Raw genomic sequence first — 12,919 nt, forward strand, 5'->3', positions numbered from 1 at the left:
TTAGGAGGAGCACCACCCTTGGAGTAGTAAGGTGAAGGGGGAGAGAGAGAAGGGGGCACATTGGTCTAACTCCGCTTAGGCTCTCATAACGGGCTACTTTTTAACAGTGGGGGTTATGAGGCCCCGCCGTAAGGACCTCTCAGACGCAACTCTTTTGATGCCACTAGAAACCAGAGAGAGGGGTGCGCAGGGGAGCATATCAATAACGGGGGCATTTGGTTGGATCGGGTGAACTTAAAAGTGGCACTATTTTGTTTATGTTAGGTTGTTTAAGGATGCGGCACTAGTGCAACTTGCCTCACAATGCTCTTATGCAACTGGGTTGCTCTAATTTTTTACCCTACACGAGAGCTCCCACAGTGGATTTTATACCGCTGATCATGTGCTTTACAACTAGGTACGGGTCTGAGGGAACTAAAAGGTAACATTGGACAACATATAAGAGGTGTTTATCATTCCCACCGTGAACACCTTCACCATGTTATTGTGACTCTGAGAACAATAACGGCTACAATGTCTTTCCTCTCTATGATTTTTCCTCCCGCAGAGTGTGACAACAGGGGGTCTCTACTTGCCGACTGCCAGTTTTAACATGACTTAGGGGCAAACTAGGTAAGTAAGAACAATCCGAGCCCCCTTATATAGTGTGTGATGGGTTATATGATTTTAAAGTATGCAAGTGTTGCTGAAGGCTACTACCTCCAGAAAGGGTAGCACTTCTGGTTGGTTAATTAAGAATGAATTACCTGACTATGAGGAATGAATTTCCTGTTCTCAGGGTGATACACCCTGTACAGTGGTGGCACTGGTAATCATATAGAGCATGCCTGTGAGTGTGCGCGCATGGATTTATACTCACAGTTATGCGGGAATTATTTTGTCTATTTCCCCTATCTCTTATGTCTCCTGTGCCCTTATTCCTTGCAGTAAATCCATGAATTTTCTAGTGGAAGTACCTGTACATAAAGATTAGGGTTTCTGACACCCATGAACCTCGAACGGAGGTTAGAGCACTACACAATACACTGGGACCGGCAGAGTCCTGAAGAAGATCGGCGTGACCCCAAGTACTGTGCACAGACACACGGCTGAAACATGTCGACTACCTGGCTGTAAGGAGGGGTGTAAGGAGCACATTATATCTCCCTATCACCACCATCCTTCACGTTTTTAATCCTGGCCGGAGAATCTAGGAATAAAGTATAGGTATAGAGATACCTCCGAGCTAGTTTTAAACTCACACCACACTGCACTTTCACTTCCAGCATTCCCAGTCACTATTGAAAGCATTGTTTTCTATCTTTTCTGTTGTGTTTGTCTTCCCCTACCCTATTGCTCCACCCCTGGCGTTGGCTGCGCCGGGGTGTATTGTAAGCAGCCCTATGATGAAGCATGTCACACACCTGTGTGAGTGAGGGCAGTATTAGGACACACAGCACGTGCCACCACCGGACCACTACACCACGATCTTCACTCCTTACTCCTTTTGGTGTGTATAAGTTACTGGTAGCTCCCACAGCGCTGTTTGGAGAGTCCTGAACTAGTCCTGATCTGTTTGACGATACACATAGCTAACATCATTTTGATGTGGTTTGTACAGAAAACATTTTTATGTACAGTTGTAAAGAGTATATCTAATTTCCATGATGTGAGTTTTCAATGTAGCACATGTAATTTAAACATATATATATAGATATATCTCTACATACACACCAGTTAAAATCTAGGGGTGTAAACACACAGCACATACTAATGTTGCTGTTTTTAATACTGTAAAGTGCTTAGAAATCCCCAACATAATTGTCCTCTGTAAGGAACAAAGTCACATCACTAACTCCACTTCACTCAGGAACTGAAATGGACATTGTAGCCTGTGTTAATGGAAAAAACAGTTAGAAAGATTCCCATATACATTTCAGACATGTACCTGCTCCTCTGTGGGCCATAGAGCTGGCCATAGAGGGGGAGGACCTTGTGTGCCAGCAACTCAAGCTCCTCTGGCGAGAACGCAGGGGCTCTCTTGCCTGCTCGACCTGACATCATTGCTCCCAGAGATGACAAACATCAGCAAAAGTGGAGGAGATCTTGATGGCAGCAGTGTTAGGAGGCAAGCGAGCTTTTATTCCAACCACCGTGTGCATGTACGCGACGTACGCAATTGTCAGCATAGATGGACACAACCGTTGGCCTTTGTACGTTACTTTCACCAATGTTGGTCTATGGCTGTGTCTGTTGTGGAGTTTACCGCCCATTACACAGTCAACGTTCGCAATGCCTGTCTTTTTCCAAATGTTCTGTAGGAAAGGTCAGGCCCCGCCATTTTAGAAGTGAAAAATGGTGTGTTTGTGACTGTTTAGTGCGTCACCACCACTCAAAATGGGGTCTAGTTTCTTTACGTATTCAAACTTCGATGGACACTCATTCTTTTACAAAAAAACATTTATATGTAGTGCGTTATTGTGCTGAAAAGCAACATTAGTGTGATGTTGTTTACACCTCAGCTGATGGTATTTTTGGAGGGAAAAAAATGTGTAAATAATACATTTGAAATGTTTTTTTAGACTATAAATGTAATTTGATGAAAAAAGGGCAAAAAGCAAATGTCTTATTAAAATATGTAGTAAAACCATACATATTCTGTACAACTACATGACTTTAGAGTTAAATATCAAATATGTTGCTGTGGAAAATGTGAAAAATGCTCAGATGTTTTACCAATGCAGACATATAAACCCTGGGAGATTGAGGCAACGACAGACTCAGGTGTACCGCCCATTTACAGACCTCGCCACCATGAAAGAAAGGGATGTAATCAAGAAGTTCAGTTCAGATTGAATATGCAAACTATACTGGATTTATGTCATCAGGTGCAGCCAGATCTTCAGCCTCACGACAAAAAAATCCCACATCTATTACACCAATTGTCAAACTCATGGCAGTATTTCATTTTGGGGCCACAGGATCCTTCCAGGACACTGTGGCAGAATCTGGTGGAATGTCACAACCAACTTTCAGTGATGTACAAAAAGACGTTATGGCTTCAGTGATGAGACACATAGACAGCTTCATCCTGGTTCCACTGCTGCAGGATTTAGCTTATATGAAGGGGGACTTTTACAGTTTGGAACACCTACCACACGTTATTGGAGCAATTGATGTCACACATATCGCCTTAGTGCCACCACACGCCAGAGGACAGGCCTACCAGAATCTGAAACACTACCATTCAATCAACGTGAAATTTACTTGCCTACCGGAATTGTACATCATAAGCGTCTCTGCCTATGATTCCTCTGTACTATGGAACAGCTCAATACCTTTGTAAATGTCACAACTTGGACCTGAGAGGGCCTGACTTGTTGGTCAGTACATTCTTTTATAATATTGTTTGGGAGATTTCTAGATGAATAATCTGAAATTGTGTTTTTCTGGTCTTCCATCTAAGAGACTTGGCTTAGCGCAACCGACCATGGTTGTTGTCACTGCTGAGGAATCCAACAATGCCAGGGAAGTCTGCTTCAGTGAGGCCAATGGGAGAACATTGCAGCCAATGGAGCGGGCATTCGGGCTCCAAATGCAAGATTTGATTGTCTGGACAAAACTGGTGGAGCCCTCCTGTACTCACTCGATAAAGTGTGCCAAATCACAGTGGCCTGCTGTATGCTTCACAACATCGCCCTGTGATGGAACATTCCTTATATCACAGAGGATGGAGACCATGAAGAGCCACTGGGTGAGGATTTCGAAATGCCAAATGAAGATGATAGTGGTGAAGCGGAAGGAGATGACTTATGTCAAGATGTCATTGACAACTTCTTGTCATGAGTTTAAGTATATCTTTACATGTTATCACTTTCACTGTTACACCAACCATTGATGTAGTGATGAGAGAAGTATGTGGTGGTTATTTGTTTGGAAGGGCAAGTTCTGGAAAAATTAGGCCAAAGGTGTTTGTTGATTAAAGTTTTGACACATTGACTACTGTGTTCAGTTGCATTATTTATCTCTGATTGTTTTGTGAAACTGTGTCCTACAAACGTTGACTTTGTACTTTGTCTATTATGTTAGGTTTATTTGGACATTTCAAAGATGTGGCATTTTTATAGGTATATGGTGCTGTTTTGAAGAACAGAGGGAATATGAGTCATCCTTGGAAAGACAAATACAGACTTTGGGTATACAAATCTTGTACCAAGACAACTTGCACTGTGATTGAATGGAAAATTTTAAGATTACCTTGGACTTGTTTTCTGTCGTGTTTTGGCACTAAGGCAATATGTGTGCCATCATTAGCTCAAACCACGTGTGGTAGTGGAGCCAAATCATGCTAATATCCTTTCACATTGGCAAAATCCTCATTGTTTGTAAGTGTATGTGGCTGTTGATGTGCCTCATTATTGTAGGACATACGTTTTGTGACACACCACTGAAACTTAGTTGTGACATTCCACCAGATACTGGAACAGTGGATTGGAATGATCCTGTGTCTACAAAATGTAGTACTGCTATGTTTTTGTCTACTGGTGTTGTTGATGTGGGAATATCTGGCTTCAGCTGATGACATGGGTCAATGACAATTTGCCTATTCAGTCTTATTCTTTTAGATATATATCACCTTTTTCTGTGTTGTCAAGATATGGAACTGGAGAGGTGAAAACTTGCACTGAGTATTAGTGTCATGTATGAATTGTTATGTTTGCGAAAATGTTGACAGACAATTATTGGTCAAATGGAATAAATAGATTAATGGTATATGTTTTTGGGACGCATGGTTGGGAACTTGAAAAAACATTACCTATTTGTAAATTTTCTATGTTTACACAATACTTTTATTTTTGTCTTTGTAAAGTTATGATGGAAGGAAACAAATGCAATGATAGAGTTAAGATATACAACACCAGTCTATGACTTTTTGAGTTGGCTCATTTCAGTTTTTGCTTCAGTGCTCGTGGGGCTATCTCAGCCCCCGTGCATCGAAAGACACGGGAGAGGTATCATTGAAAAGGAGAGAATCTCCCGTTTCCAATGGGACCCTTCCCCAGTGGATACCTGCTTGGGAATCGTCGCAAGAGGGTTAACCCCAAGCACGGATCCACCACTAGACACCAGAAAGGGGGAGCAGGCTGTTGGGCAAAGTCCTTTGCTCCCCGTGTTACATAGGGAATATTCAGTATTTTTGCCTCCCATGGGGGGTATATGGGGGAAACAGTGAGCCCCAGGGGGGCAGAAAGCACACTAGGAAACAGGGATTAATGTCACCCACCCTTCCCTCATAACAAAAGGAACAGTCTTTCTGAACCCCCTGCAGAAAGCCCAAAAGGACACCAGGGACTATTGTTTTAGTAGATCTGGTGTGTGGGGGCTGCTTAGAACAGGCATGCAAATGTCCCTAACCCCTCCAAAAGACTTAGCCAGTCTTTCTGCCCCCTCTGTGGGGCAGATCAGGGGCTATTGCCCCATCTTCCCCACTGGGGGATCAGATAGCCCACTAGGACTACAGGGACTATTTTATTTAGTAAAGCAGGGGTGGGGTCTGCCCATAATGGGCATGCCAATGCTCCCACCCTCTTCAAAAGAAAGAGACAGTTTTTCAGGGCGGATAGGGCTATAGCCTCCGATCACCCCCCCCCCCCAAGGGCCATATGGGGCAATAGCTCCCGATCTGCACCCCGAGAGGGAAGAAAGCCCACTAGGCACCAGGGACTTTTTTGTTTGCATGCTAGGGGTGGGGGCTGCTCAGAATGGGCATGCTAATTCCCCTTCCAAATAAAGCAATAGTCTTTCTGCCCCTCTGGTGGGTAGATGGGGCAAAAGCCCCCGATCAGCCCCTCTGAGGAGGCAGAATGTCCCCTAGGCACCAGAGATATGTCTATGGGCATGTCAGGGAGCAGCCCACTTAGGCAAGGGTTGCTCCCCCTTTTATCATGCACACATTTTGGCTATTTCTGCCTCCCTTCATGGCAGATCAGATACATTTCTAGGCTCATATGCCCCCAAAGGGGGCAGAGAACAACTAAACACAATCAAAAGTTGCTGTGTGTGTGTGAACTGGAGTTTGGCTGATGGTTTGTGTGTAATGGTGTTTGGCTGGCTGTTTGTGAACCTGCATTTTGTTGGTGGTATGTGTTGACTTGCGCTTAGCTGGCAGTATGTGTGGATTAGCGCTTGGCTGGCAGTGTGCATGGACTGTCGTTTGGCTAGCGTTGTGCATGGAATGTTGCTTGGCTGGTGGTGTGCATGGTTGGTGCTTGCATGGCGGTCTGCATGGATGACGACTGGCTGGTGGTGTGCATTGATGGCGCTTGTCTGGCGGTGTGTGCGAGGATGGCACTTGGCTGGCGATGTGCGTGTATGACGCTTGGCTGGCGGTGTGTATGGACTGTCGCTTGCCTGGTGGTGTGCTGATGTCGTGCGTGGATGGCACTTGGCTAGTTGTGTGCATAGGTGGCACTTGGTTGGCGGTGTGGCTTGCATGGATCTACCAGTGTTTTATTACCCAGAATCCCCTGCAAACCTCAAATTTAGCTAAAAAGTTACACTTTCCCCACATTTCTGTGTGGTATAGTTGTGGGATCACAGCACCTGCACAAATTTCCCACCACCCAGTGTTCCTCCCGGCCTTCTGATAAAAATGATACCTCACATGTGTGGGTGCCCAAAGCAGAGAACCTAAAAACGGATAAAATAAAAAACTGAGGAGGAACCAAAGTGTGTCCAAAAGGGCAGTTTTTAAAATATGTTTTTAAGCTGACTCTGCTTTGCACACCCACACACATGAGGTATCATTTTTATCAGGAGACTGAGGGGAACCCTAAGTGCTGGGAAATTTGTACGTGTGTGGTGATCTCACTAACTTCCCACAGAGAAATGTGAGGAACATGTGACTTTTTAGCTAAATTTGACTTATATTTCCGGGATTCTAGGTAAGAAAACATTTTGGGATCCACAGAAGCCACATATCCCTGGATTTCCCCAGGTGAAATTCTTGGTTTGATAGGTTTCCCATTATGGCTGCCAAGCCTGGGACCAAAAATGCAGGTGCCCCCTAAAAAAAACTGTTTTTGCAAGGGGTCACCTGTACTTTTTGTCCTGGACTCGGCGGCCATCTAGGAAAACCTACCAAATCCAATCATTTCTGAAAGCTAGACTTCAGGAAAAGTCCAAGGAGGTGTGGTTCGCGTGGATCCTCCAACATTGTTTAGCCAGAATACCCTGCAAACTTCAAATGTAGCTAAAAACAATCATGTTTTCCTCACATTTCTGTGTGGGATAGTTTTAGATCACTGAGCCCACGCAAATTTCCTACCATCCAGTGTTTCCCCCGGTCTCCAAATAAAAATACTACCTCACTTGTGTGGGTGGGCCCAGAGCCTGCGACAGGGAAGGGCCCAAAACGTATTCTAGAGGCTTAAAAAATGATCGATCACAAAACAACCTGGTTTTGCAATGGGGTCAACTGCGTTTTTGGTCCCGGACTCGGCAGCCATCTATGAAAACCTACCAAACCCAGACATTTCTGCAAACTAGACACCCTGGGGAGTCCAGTGAGGTGTGGCCTGCATGGATCCCCCAAGGTTTTCTTACCCAAAATCCATTTCAAACCTCACATTTAGCTAAAAATTAAAAATCATGTTTTACTCACATTTCTGTGTGGGAAAGTTGTGGGATCACCAAGCCCACACAAATTTCCTACCTCCCAGTGTTTCCCCAGGTCTCCTGATAAAAATGCTACCTCACCTGTGTGGGAGGGCCAAGTGCCTGTTACAGAGAAGGGCCCAAAACGTATTGTGGTGACATCTAAATGATGTACCACAAAACGACCTGGATTTGCAATGGGTGCCCCTGTACCACAAAACGACCTGGATTTGCAAGGGGTGCCTTTGGGAGCCCTGTCGGAATAGGGGGTGGGTGGAAGTTTGTGTCTCCCCACAGATTCCAAAACTTTCCATCATAGAAATGTGAGGAAAATTTGTTTTTCCTTTTACAAAGTTTGAGGTTTTCAAGGGATTCTGGGTAAAAGAAGCTAGTGAGGGCAGAGTGGGGGGAAGATGGCGGCCGGCTAAGGAGCCTGGTCGGACGCTCCTGAGCTTCGGACAAAAACAAGAAGACAGTCCGGGATGTCTGCGCCCGCATTTGCCTGGTAATACGTACATTTATGGCTGTTAGGAGCTGTTAGGAGCTGAAGCCTATTTTGCACGGAAAAAGATGCTCGGCCTCTCGATGGGTCCCTGTCTCAGGCAACCAGCATCGGAAGAAGCGGGGGATTTCAAGGAGTCGGAGAGTTGAAAAACACAATAGAGGATGAATAAAAAAATCCCCTTACTTTTCCCGCTGTATTGCCGCTGTATTGCCGTACCGCTATATCGACTATGCGCATCAGCAGTCCGGCCTCTTACCTTGTAAGCAAACCCTCGAGCCCTCTTGCTCCAGTGTGTGGTGCGAGACCTTCCTTCGGTGCCTGGACGGTTGCGCTCGACGCACGGCGAAGCTATCGCCTGGCAACCGGGAGATTTTCCTTCCGGGTCGGCCAGGGCAGAGCTGCGGCCTCAGTGGCTTCAGCAAGCTCAGTCCCTCGACGCCTCTCCCACTCAAGCTTTTCCCCTGATTTCATTACAGAGGAGGTACAGAATACTTGGAGCCTCCAAGCCTGCATGCATCGTGCAAGCAGTACGCGCAGGGTGGAGGGAGAGCAGCCCGAGCCTGTAGGTGGTCCTCAGAGCTTTAAACTCCATGATAGTAGCATCCCAATAAAAACAAATAGTCGGGTAGAATTTTTGGAAAAAGGAGGAGGAAATAAAGGGAGTAAGGGTAAGGGTTTAAGTTACTGCCTCAGAAGCAAACAATTCTTTGAAAAAAATCCCTTGAGCGCCACGGACTCAGGCATTACCCCACTCAACACAAAAAAAAAATTATTAAAAAATTAACTAGCTCAGGGAAAAACTCACCTAAATCAGTGCTTAAAGAAGGAAGTAGAGCTAAGGTGCCTTGCATTCCTAACGACTCAAACTGCCGGATAACTTCCTCGCTCAGGTCCTTTTTTAAACTACAAAAAGTTAATGGGCCAGACGTGATGAACTTATCTCTGGAAGAGGTCTCGCTACTATCTGAGCCTGTGTTGCCTTCATCGTCCTTCCCATCCACAGCTTCTCGGGGGTTGAGCCCGTCAACATCAGCTGAGGTCATGGCCACAAAATCCATAATAGAAAAAGGAGCCCCCGAAATCCCAGTGGCCTACCCTGCCTCACGATCCCCTCTGTTGTCGCCTCCACAAAAGCAAGTGACCGCAACCCTGAGGGGGGGTGTTATTCCAGATGTTGATACTGAAATCATTTGCGAGGAAACGATCAGGGGAGGAGCAACAGGCGAGAAAGATGCAGAAATATTAAATGCTAGAGCTGAGGACGAGGGCGAGGGTAGCACCTCTAGGAGTATGGGAGAATCTAACTCAGACAGAGTTCTAGCATTACTTCTGTCGGAAGTTAAGAGCAGATTTGACGTCTCAGAGAAAAACCAGTCGAAGATCCAAGATACCTGTGAGGCATTGGACATCAAATTAACTGCCCTCACAGGGAGGGTTACAGCAGTAGAATTGGAAGTAGAATCCCTCAATAAAGAAGTTAAAACACATCAGAATGATATTGACACCTTAAAATTTAATGAATGCTCCTTAAAACAGAAGATTGAGTCCTTGGAAAACCAATCCAGACGCAATAATTTAAGACTCTTGAATGTACCAGAGGGGGTAGAAAATGAGGATATTAAGACATTTGTCCTTTCTCTGCTGGAAGAAAGCTTCCCCTGGGTCATATCTGAGAACTTGGCAGAAGATATACAAAGAGTATATCGGGACCCCTTTGGGAGAAATAAACTAAAAAAGAACCCAAGGAAAATCCTAGTGAACTTCAAATCCTATACCCTTAAAGAGAAACTACTTTCGGAGGACTTGAAAAAAGATAATCTTAAATGCAATGACTGGACCTATAAAATACGCTCAGACATCTCCAAAGTCACACAGGATAGACAATGGGAGTTAGGCCAGCTGATGCCTCAATTAAAGGCCCTAGGAGCCACTGTGCAGATGCGCTTCCCAGCCAACCTGAGAATTATGTGGCAAAACAAGATGTACAATATAAGGGAACCCAGGGAGGTCACGCTTTTAATGGATAAAATGAAGAACTCATAAGAAACAAAAGAAACTGCAGACTCCCAAATGGTTTATCGCACCTCAAAGTCCGGACTCAAGGAGCATGAACAGGGCCTATATGAGGCCCGCTAAAGGAAGAAGGGAGGTCCCCGAAGGGAGGGCACAAGTAAAGGAACATAAAGATCAAAATATAAAAAATAGATTCACTAGGGTGGGGAGCAAACTAGGGAAAAAACTACAAAAAAAATGTCCTCAAGTTGCAGAGATTAGAAAAATTGGAGAGAACCAGTGTTGCATTCAGATTGTTCTAACAACCAAGGTCGAAAAAAAAAAAAAATGGATAATTATGTAAAGTCTAGTATCTTAACGTGGAATGTTAATGGTTTAAGAATACAAAAGCGGAGAAAAACCATATTTGAGTATCTAAAAAACTCAGCATGTGAAATCTTAATTTTACAAGAAACTCATCTGCTAAAACAAGAATGGGAAGATTTCACTAAAAATCTAAGGTGGATATATACTTCAGTTTGTACGAACCAGACATGCAATATAAAAGGCGTAGCAATTATTTTAAAAAAATCCTTGAATCTCAGAGTAATTTCCTCTAGGGTAGATAACAAGGGACGATGGGCAATAGTAGAAGTAATTCTACATCAAAAACAGCTCACTATAGTGGGATATTATGGCCCCAACTTAGATGACCCGGAGCCCCTCCAGAACCTATATACACAATTACTCGACTTTTCATCTCCCATAATCTGGGGGGGGGACTTTAACATTACCATTGATCCAAAAACTGATAGATTTCCAGTTAAAAAGGGCATTTCTCTCCCAAAAATGAGGGAATGGCTGAGAATATCAATGAAAGATCTAGGACTCAGGGATGTTTGGAGTCTTAAAGGAGACCAATCATTAAGGTTTACTTTCCAAAATAAAAGATTGGGCCACTCTTCTAGAATCGACTTCTTCCTACTTGATAGTACCTTAGCGGCAAGGGTAGAAAAAGTGGAGCATCTCCCGGCACATCTTTCGGATCATTTAGCAGTCAAAATAGTCTTGAAATTAGAACAGTCTCCCATCCATAGGAGATGGACGGTCGATAGATCCTTCTTCTTAGATCAATCCTTCATAAACCACCTAAAGTTAGAAACTACCCAGTTTTTTTAGCAGAATAGTGAAGGAATGAGCAGTCAGCTAGTTTGGGATACATACAAAGCAGTGGTGAGGGGTATTATTAAGAGCTTCGCTGTCTTTAAAAAGAAAACTGAGAGACAACTGCTAAACAGATTAGAAGAAGAAATAAGAGCGATTGACATACAGCTCCAAAGGTCCAATTCAGATTTAACAACCAGATCTCTTAGTCAGGAGAGGAAAGATAAAGAAACATCTTTAAGAGATTCTTTGGAGGCAAGGGTAAAAGAAAAGTGGGAGACGAGTAAACTTGCCCATCACGAATATGGTGAAGGTTGTGGTAAGCTACTCGCGTGGAAAATAAAATCGGACCAAGCTAGAAATAAAATCAAAGAGCTTGTAGCAGGGAACCCCCCTACAAAAACCTTGGATGAAACAATCATTAAGGAGGAATTTGAGCAATTCTTTGGGGGCCTCTACTCTGAAGACTGCTTTCCCACAAAAGCACAGATAGATAGGTATTTAGAGAACCTGAATCTCCCGAGTATCTCTTCGGCCCAGAGCATAGAACTAAATGATGAAATCTCCGTAGAAGAAGTCACTCAGGTATTAAAAGAACTTAAAAAAGCAAAAGCGGCAGGCCCAGACTCCATCCCAAATGAATTATATATAGCTCTTCAGGAAACCTTATCACCCTACTTAACATCCATCTTTAATGATATTTTTCTGGAAAAAAAGAGACAACCAACCTCATGGAATGAAGCAACAATAACACTAATCCTAAAACCAGAAAAAAATCCAGCCAAATGTCAATCTTACAGACCCATATCACTCTTAAATTGTGATTATAAAATCTATACACAGATTCTCACAAAGAGGCTGAGTAGATGTGTAGAGAATATTATCCATGAAGATCAAAAAGGCTTCATAAAAGGCAGGCAGCTACAAGACCTTACTCATCAACTCATAGGAGCAATAGACATTTCAGTCCATCAAAAGGCGCCCCTCTCTGTTATAACATTAGACGCGGCCAAAGCTTTTGACAGAGTCAACTGGGTCTTCTTACATGCCGTCTTAGAGAAATTCAAGTTAGGGGTCAATTTCCTGGAGGCCATAAGAAACATCTATAGCTCCCCTTCAGCTAAAATCTTAGTGAATGATAACCTGTCGGAAAAAATAGCTATTAAAAGAGGCACCAGCCAAGGCTGTCCGCTCTCTCCCCTACTTTTTAATCTATATATAGAACCCCTTGCTCATTCTATCAGAAATAATTCAAGGATAAAACCATTCTGCTACAAAAACTGGATCAAAAAGGTTGCATTATATGCTGACGATCTAATGATCTTCACTAACAACTCCGCTGAAGCAATCCCCGAAATTGAGCAAATGATACAAGACTTTGGTTACATTTCAGGTTATCAGATAAATCAATCAAAATCAGAAATCCTGTAGTGGAACACTAGAAGCAACCTGCAGCTGGTGAAATCAAAGATCAGATACCTTGGGTTGGATATAGTCAAGGATATTGATGTGTTACCACAAATAAACTTTAACAGAGTCCTAACGGAAGTAAGGAAACTCTTGAAAACCTGGAGCGGGCTCCCCTTAACATTCTTAGGCAGATCTAACATCATCAAGATGGCC

Source organism: Triturus cristatus, chromosome 1_1, assembly GCF_964204655.1.
Source record: "Triturus cristatus chromosome 1_1, aTriCri1.1, whole genome shotgun sequence".
Classification (NCBI taxonomy): domain Eukaryota; kingdom Metazoa; phylum Chordata; class Amphibia; order Caudata; family Salamandridae; genus Triturus; species Triturus cristatus.